Source organism: Tursiops truncatus, chromosome 7 (genome assembly GCF_011762595.2).
Source record: "Tursiops truncatus isolate mTurTru1 chromosome 7, mTurTru1.mat.Y, whole genome shotgun sequence".
Lineage (NCBI taxonomy): Eukaryota > Metazoa > Chordata > Mammalia > Artiodactyla > Delphinidae > Tursiops > Tursiops truncatus.
In genome coordinates this window covers 93,508,228-93,517,080 of record NC_047040.1, presented here as the reverse complement: position 1 = coordinate 93,517,080, position 8,853 = coordinate 93,508,228, and positions in this window count along the sequence as shown.

Here is an 8,853-nt window from a genome sequence, read left to right as displayed (position 1 = left end):
GAACAGACCAATCACACACTGAACTGAACTGTGATTAAATCTCCACAAACAACCCTCATAAAGTGTTCACAGTGAATTCTATCAAACACTTAGAGACAGACTAACCCTATCCTTCTCAACTCTTCAAAAGATAGCAAGGGAGTAATACTCCCAAACTCATTCACGAGGCACCATCACCCTGATACCAAACGAGAACAAGACATCACAAGTAAGGAAACACAGGCCAATAACACTGATGAACATAGATGCAAAATCTTCAACAATATTAGCAAACAGAATCCAAAAAAGCACGTTAAAAGATCATACACCATGATCAGTGGGGTTTATTCCAGGAATGCAAGGATTCTTCAATATACGCAAATCAATCAATGTGATACACCATATTAACAAATTGAAGGAGAAAAACCATATGATCATTCAACAGATTCAGAGAAAGCTTTCTGACAAAATTCAACACCCATTTATGATAAAAAACCCCCTAGAAAGTAGGCATAGAGGGAACTTTCCTCAACATAATAAAGGCCATATATGACAAACCACAGCCAATCATCCTCAATGGTGAAAAAACTGAAAGCATTTCCACTAAGATCAGGAACAAGACAAGGTTGCCCACTCTCACCCTATTATTCAACATAGTTTTGGAGTTTTAGGCACACGCAATCAGAGAAGAAAAGGAAATAAAAGGAATTCAAATAGAAAAGAAGAAGTAAAGCTGTCACTGTTTGCAGATGACATGATACTATACATAGAAATCCTAAAGATGCTACCAAAAACTACTAGAGCTAATCAATGAATTTGGTAAGTAGCAGGATACAAAATTAATGCACAGAAATCTCTGGCATTCCTATACACTAATGATGAAAAATATGAAAGTGAAAATCAAGAAACACTCCCATTTACCACTGCAAAAAAAAGAAAAAATATCTAGGAATAAACCTACCTAAGGAAACAAAAGACCTATATGCAGAAAATTTAAGACACTGATGAAAGAAATTAAAGATGATACAAATATATGGAGAGTATACCATGTTCTTGGATTGGAAGAATCAACATTGTGAAAATGACTCTACTACCCAAAGCAATCTACAGATTCAATGCAATCCCTATCCAACTACACTGGCATTTTTTCCACAGAACTAGAACAAAAATTTCACGTTTGTATGGAACACAAAGACCCCGAATAGCCAAAGCAATCTTGAGAATGAAAAACGGACCTGGAGGAATCAGGCTCCTGACTTCAGACTATACTAAGCTATGGGAAGCACACTATATGGACTGGCACAAAAACACAGAAATATAGAGCAATGGAACAGATAGAAAGCACAGAGATAAACAGCATGCATCTATGGTCATCTAATCTTTGCAAAGTAGGCAAAGATATATGATGGAGAAAAGACAGTCTCCTCAGTAAGTGGTGCTGGGAAAACTGGACAGGTACATGTAAAAGAATGAATTAGAACACTCCCTAACACCATACACAAAATAAGCTCAAAATGGATAAAGACCTAATGTAAGGCCAGAAACTATCAAATCTTAGAGAAAAACATAGGCAGAACACTCTATGACATAAATCACAGCAAGATCCTTTTTGACCCACCTCCTAGAGAAATGGAAATAAAAATAAACAATGGGCCTAATGAAACTTCAAAGCTTTTGCACAGCAAAGTAAAATATAAACAAGGCCAAAGACACACTCCGAACTGACCCTCAGATGGGGAAAATATTTGCATATGAAGCAACTGACAAAGGATTAATTTCCAAAATTATAAGCAGCTCATGCAGCTCAATAACAAGAAAACAAACAACCCAATCCAAAAATGGGCAGAAGACCTAAATAGACTTTCTCCAAAGAAGACATAACAGACTGCAACAAACACATGAAAGAATGCTGAACATCATTAATTTTAGAGAAATGCAAATCAAAACGACAATGAATAATCATCTCACATAAGTCAGAATGGCCATCATCAAAAAATCTAGAAAACAATAAATGCTGGAGACGTGTGCAGAAAAGGAACACTCTTGCACTAATGGTGGGAATGTGAATTGGTACACAGCCACTATGGAGAACAGTATGGAGGTTCCTTAAAAAAACTACAAATAAGAATACCATGATGACCCAGCAATCCCACTACTGTCAATATACCCTGATAAAACCATAATTCAAAAAGACTCATGTACCAAAAATGTTCATTGCAGCTCTATTTACAAAAGCCCGGAGATGGAAACAACTTAAGTGTCCATCATCAGATGAATGGATAAAGACGATGTGGCACATATATACAACGGAGTATTACTCAGCCATAAAAAAGAAACGAAAATGAGCTATTTGTAATGAGGGTGGATAGACTAGAGTCTGTCATACAGAGTGAAGTAAGTCAGAAAGAGAAAGACAATACCGTATGCTAACACATATATATGGAAATTTAAGGGAAAAAATATGTCATGAATACCTAGGGGTAAGACAGGAATAAAGACACAGACCTACTAGAGAATGGACTTGAGGATATGGGGAGGGGGAAGGGTAAGCTGTGACAAAGCGACGAGAGAGGCATGGACCCTATATACACTACCAAACGTAAGGTAGATAGCTAGTGGGAAGCAGCAGCATAGAACAGGGAGATCAGCTCCCTGCTTTGTGACCGCCTGGAGGGGTGGGATAGGGAGGGTGGGAGGAGGAAGACGCAAGAGGGAAGAGATATGGGAACATGTATAATCTGATTCACTTTGTCATAAAGCAGAAACTAAACACACCATTGTAAAGCAATTATACTCCAATAAAGATGTAAAAAAAAAAAAAAAAATTGGATTAGAGACCTAAATGTAAGACCGACACTATAAACTCTTAGAGGAAACATAGGTAGACCACGTCTTTGACATAAATCCCAGCAAGACCTTGTTTTGACCGCACTCTCCTAAGTAATGGAAATAAAATACAAAAAGTAACCTAATGGTACCTAATGAACTTAAAAACTTTTTGCAAAGCAAAGGAAACTACAAACAAGACAAAAAGACAACCCTCAGAAATGGTAGAAAATATTTGCAAACGAATCAACGACAAAGGTTATCTCCCAATATATAGAGCAGCTCCATGCGAGCCTCAATATAAAAAAACAACAACTCATCCCTAAAATGGCAGAAGACCCTAAATAGACTTTCTCCGAATAAGACAATAGAGATGCCAAGACAACATGAAAACCTGCTCAACTCACTAATTATTAAGAAATCAAATCAAACTACAGTGAGGTATCACCTCATCACCAGGTTGAATTGCATCATCAGAAAATTCTACCAACAACAAATGCTGGAGAGGGTTTTGGAGAATTGTGAACCCTCTTGCCCTGTTTGGTTGGAATGTAAATGGATCGCCACTAGGGAGCACATAGGGAGGTTCTTTAAAAACTATAAATAGACTTACCATATGACCGCAATTCGCAGTACTGGGCATATACCCATAGAAAACCAAAGTCAAAAAGACACATGCACCCCAATGGTTCCATTGCAGCACTGTTTACAATAGCCGGTCATGGAAGCAACCTAAATAATGCCCTCGACAGACAAATGATTTAAAGAAAGATGTGGTACTATATACAATGGAATATTACACTCAGCCAAGAAAGGAATGAAATTGGGTCCTTTGTAGAGACGTGGGGTGGATCTAGAGACTGTTCATACAGATTGAAGTAATCTGAAGAGAAAAACAAATATCTTTATATTAATAACGAATATATGGGGAACCTAGAAAATGGTACAGATGAACCGGTTTAGCAGGGAAACAGAGACACAGAGTTAGGAGAACAAACGTATGACCCAGGGGGCAAAGTTGGCGGGTGGTGTGGTTAGTGGTGGTGATGAATTGGGAATTGGGGATTGACATATTACACTAAATATGTATAATAAAACACATAATCTAATGAAGAACGTGCTGTATGTAAAATAAATAAAATTAAATTAAAAAAAAGAATCTGCTGTAATAGCACAGGGAACTCCACTTTGCTGTGCAGAGAAACTAACAAACAACATTTGTTAACAACTATACTCGATTAAAAAATAAATAAATAAAAGGGAACAATAAGAAGAAAAAAAGCAAGACCCTAGAGTCTTTCATTCCTAACAGGCAACTGTGTGTTTTTAGAATAATGATAAAATAACTCCCCCTTATTGACTGTCTCTTTCTGTGAGGTAAGTACACTGGGAAATTTTAGGGAAATCTCCTGTAATTCCCAAAACAACTGAGAAAGATAAGTATCATTATTCCTCAACATTTAAGACAAGCAAATTGAGGTTCAAAGATATTAATAAAGTTTATCACATTAGTACTTACAAGTCTGAACTTTTTGCTATTAAGCAACACTGCCTCTTAAAATCACTCATTCAACACACTAAATTATTGAGTATCTATTACGTACTAGGCATATATAGGTATCACATAGAGTACAGGTAAACAAAGATGAATTTGGTCATGTAGCCTACCTTCCAGCTAATCTAAGATGAAAATAAGAGTTGCGTAAAACAAATAATTGCACACAAGGCAATAAAGCCCAGCATGAAAGAAGTTGCATCAGACTACCATCACACATAGTGGGAGTGTTTGAATCCCTAGGTATCAGCGAATTCACAGAAGGCTTCAGTTAGGGGGGAACATGAGCAAAAAATGCTTGGAACTAGTACACCTTATTTAAATATCTGATGTAACCTTAAATTGAAACTTGAAGGAAGATGGAATTTGCCGGTGGAGATAAAGATAAGGATATCTATGGAGAAAGTAAGCCATACTTCCAATACACCGTTTTCTAGAAATACTAAGCAGTTTAGTATAGCTAAAAATAAAGATTGCTTTGTGAGTAATGGTAAAGAAGTAAAAACAGGTCAGGTCCGGATGTTCTCATATGCCATGCTAAAAAGAGTTTGGACTTAGTCTGTAAGAAATTGGAAGCCTTTTCCAAGTTTAACCAAGTTGCTACTTTACAAAGATTACCTTGTCAAATTTGGAAGAATGACACTTTTCGAGGCTACCACAAATATCCCCTCTTAGTACAATTTATCATGCTCTTTAGCGTCAGACGCCTACATCTAATTACCTACCTGAACTTTTTGAAAAATCTCAAGTGGTGGAGCTGCACCTTGCAGGCCTACAAGGTCTGCACTTGCCCATCTTTAGAACCGAAGAAAGAGCCGTGGAGTCAGGCAACAGAGGCATCAGTGGTTAATCGATGGGGGAGTTTACATGTCAAGCAGGGTCCTTGAGCAATAGTCTACAGTGGCAATGTGGGCAGGACAAGGTGGCAGTAATCGCTCCAGGGGTTAGGGGAGATACCCGTTATAGGGGAATTGCTGCAGGTGGGGGCATTAGCTACCAAGGACACCAGTCCCCTACTGGCGCGCCCTCTCACTGCCCTTTGATAAGACAATCACTAGCTGGGGCCTGGGGGAAATACTCACCGGAAGGTCAGGTCAGGTAGTTGAGTTGTAGGTTAAAGCATGCAGGGATGGAGCAAGGGACTTCAGAGAAGCAAGAGAACACCATCTTAAGTGGCCTGACCATACTTCTAGGTGGCCTGACCTACATAGACACTTCTAGCCTACATGTCAAAACAAAGTCTTGATTTCTCTACCAAATTGTGTGCTCCTTGACCAAATCTCTCAGTAACAGTGCACCCTGCAAGTTACTAACCAGCCCTGAGTTTCATCTTGATTTCTGTTCTTACCCCAAAGTACATCCACTTCTTAGTAATTTATTCCCCAATTATCTCAAATCTATTCAGTTTCTTCTCCATTCCATTGCCATCACCAACCCCAAGCCATCAGTGCTCACTGTAATACTGAGTAGTTCCCAACTGGACTCTCCTACATTTTCCTAATATCAATTCGTTTGCCTTTAAGGCCTTAACTGCGATTGGCAATTATTTTCATCTGTTTTACTCCCTCCTATTAGAATGCCTTTCATAATGTCGGGACCTCAATGTCCTGTTTAACACTGTTTTACTTCAGTACTCTACATCCCAGGTCTAAACAGAAACAATATAAACAAAAACCACTTTTTATTCTGGTTGAATTGATGTGTTTTAAAGTAAATTTTGTCTAATTAAAATGGGGTTCCATTTAGAACCAAAAGAATTATACTTACAAACTTGAAATTTCTGTACATAGGAATGAGATTTATCGGAGATTAATATATTGAAAAAGTTACTTTATTCTAACTAAAATAAAACAACAAACAAACCCAACATACACTTACTAAGTACCTAGCACTAATTTTCAGGTGTTTTACATATATTAAGTACATTTAAGCCCTCATAAATGGCCTATGACTCTTTTATCTCATTTTACAGATAAGGAACCACAGACCCTGGATAAAGTAATCTGCCTATGGTCACTCAAGTAGTACAAGGCATAAAAGCACAATTTAAGCATAGGCAGCCTGGTCATCCTCTTGACCATTATCTTAATCCTCTCATAGTAGATGGTTAATATTTCTTGACCAAATAAACAACTGGATAGAGAGGAAAAGGAGAAGCGAAGAGGAATAGATTTGGGGATATGATGAATTGAAGTACTCTGAAAGCTATGAGGTACAGTGGAATAGCAGTTATAAATAGAGATAAGAATCCAGAAGTTCAGCAGGTCCTACAGAAGCCACCTACAAAATGTTAGTCTCTGTATAAAAAGTGATTATATAATTTTTTTGTTTTTTTTTTTGCGGTATGCTGGCCTCTCATTGTTGTGGCCTCTCCCATTGCGCAGCACAGGCTCAGACCGCGCAGGCTCAGCGGCCATGGCTCACAGGCCCAGCCATCTCTGCGTCATGTGGGATCCTCCTGAACCAGGGCACAAACCCGTGTCCCCTGCATCGGCAGGCGACTCTCAACCACTGCTGCACCATGGAAGCCCTAAAACATGATTATATAATTTAAAAATTAGATGTGCTCTTAAACTGTCACCATTTACCTTCACCTCTGTAATAAAACCATGGTTTTAACAAAGCAACAGATTCCTCATTGAACACTGACCGTACTAAGAAAAATTCTGTATTGGCCTTTAGTAGTATTTCATATCTATATAAGTTAAATTTGTATTTTGTTAAAATATAAAAAGTGCAGATATTGGGACTTCCCTGGTGGTGCAGTGTTAAGACTCCGCGCTTCCCTGCAGGGGGGGCGCGGGTTTGATCCCTGGTTGGGGAACTAAATCCCTGGCAAGCTACGCGAAGCAGCCAAAAAATTTAAAATAAAAAGTGCAGATGTTTGTTTTTGTTTTGTTTCTTTCAGATGTTTCTTTTGTTTTTCTTTTGTTTCTTTCAGATGTTTTTGTTTTTAATTTGACAAAATGACACCAAATACAAGAAAATGTGACAAGGTACAAGACAAGTCTACAAAAGTGGAGCACACCACACATGCCAGATATCAAAACATACTATCAATTTATAGAAATTAAGAAATGGGTATGGTACAAGTCACAGAAAAGACAGACAATGAAAGAGTAGAGAATCCAAACAAACCAAGTGTATATATATTGTGAAACCAAATGTAACAACAATAAAAATTTATATACATATTATGTTTTATTATCTACTTCTAATCATCTAAAGCTTTTTCTAAGCATCACAAATAATCTAGAAACCTAAGGGAAAAGACATAAATTTCAATCGAACGTAAATAATTTTACACTATGTCATAGAAAAAACGCATTAAAAAGTTAAAAAGACAAATTTTCAAAATGATAATAAAGGCAAAATACATGACAAGGAGTTAAAAACCTAGAAGTAATTTTCTTTAAACATTACTAAGGGACATGATAGATAAAACAGTCTATTCAAAAGAGTAGACAACAGGGCTTCCCTGCTGGCGCAGTGGTTGGGAAGCTCTGCCTGCCAATGCAGGGGACTCAGGTCGAGCCTGGTCTGGGAAGATCCCACATGCCGCGAAGCAACTAAGCCCGTGAGCCACAACTACTGAGCCTGCAAGTCTGGAGCCCTGTGCTCCGCAACAGGAGAGGCCACGACAGTGAGAGGCCTGCGCGCCGCGATGAAGAGTGGCACCCGTTCGCTGCAACTGGAGAAAACCCTCGCACAGAAACGAAGACCCAACCCAGCCAAAATAATACATAATAAATTTATTAAAAAAAAAGAGTAGACAACAATGGACAATATACACATAAAGAGTATGCTCAACATAAACAAATTCAACTAACATAATTAAATAAATGAGGGATCACTTTTCACAATCATACTGGATAGAATCAAAGATGGAAACAGGTGCTCTCCACACTGTTAGGAAAGAAAATAGGCATAACCTTTCTGTAGAGCAATTTAGGAATTACAGAGTATTGTATTAATAAATAACACAAATAATCTTTTCTAAAAAAGTTAGATTAAGGATAATCAGGCAAACCTACATACAAAAATGGTGTTCATGATGCATGTGCCTTTTTAAATTTAATAATTGATCCAGCAATCCTCTTCTGGGTATACATACGTGATATACATACCCCGAAATATACCATATACATTACGTGTACATGTATATACATGTTATATCTCTGGACTTCCCGGTGGCACAGTGGTTAAGAATCTCCGCCTCCCAATGCAGAGACATATGTTTCGATTCGGTCTGGGAAGATCCCACAATGCCACGGAGCAACTAGCCTGTGTGCCACAGCTACTAGTCTGCGCTCAAGAGCCTGTGAGCCACAACTACTGAGCCCCGTGCCACCACTCTAAGCCCGCGTGACCTAGAGCCCGTGGCTGCCGCAACAAGAGAAGCCACACACAAGAGCCCTGCACACCACACACGAAGATACGCCCCGTCTCCGCCGCAACTATAGAAGCCCATGCACTATCAAGGATACCCAAAA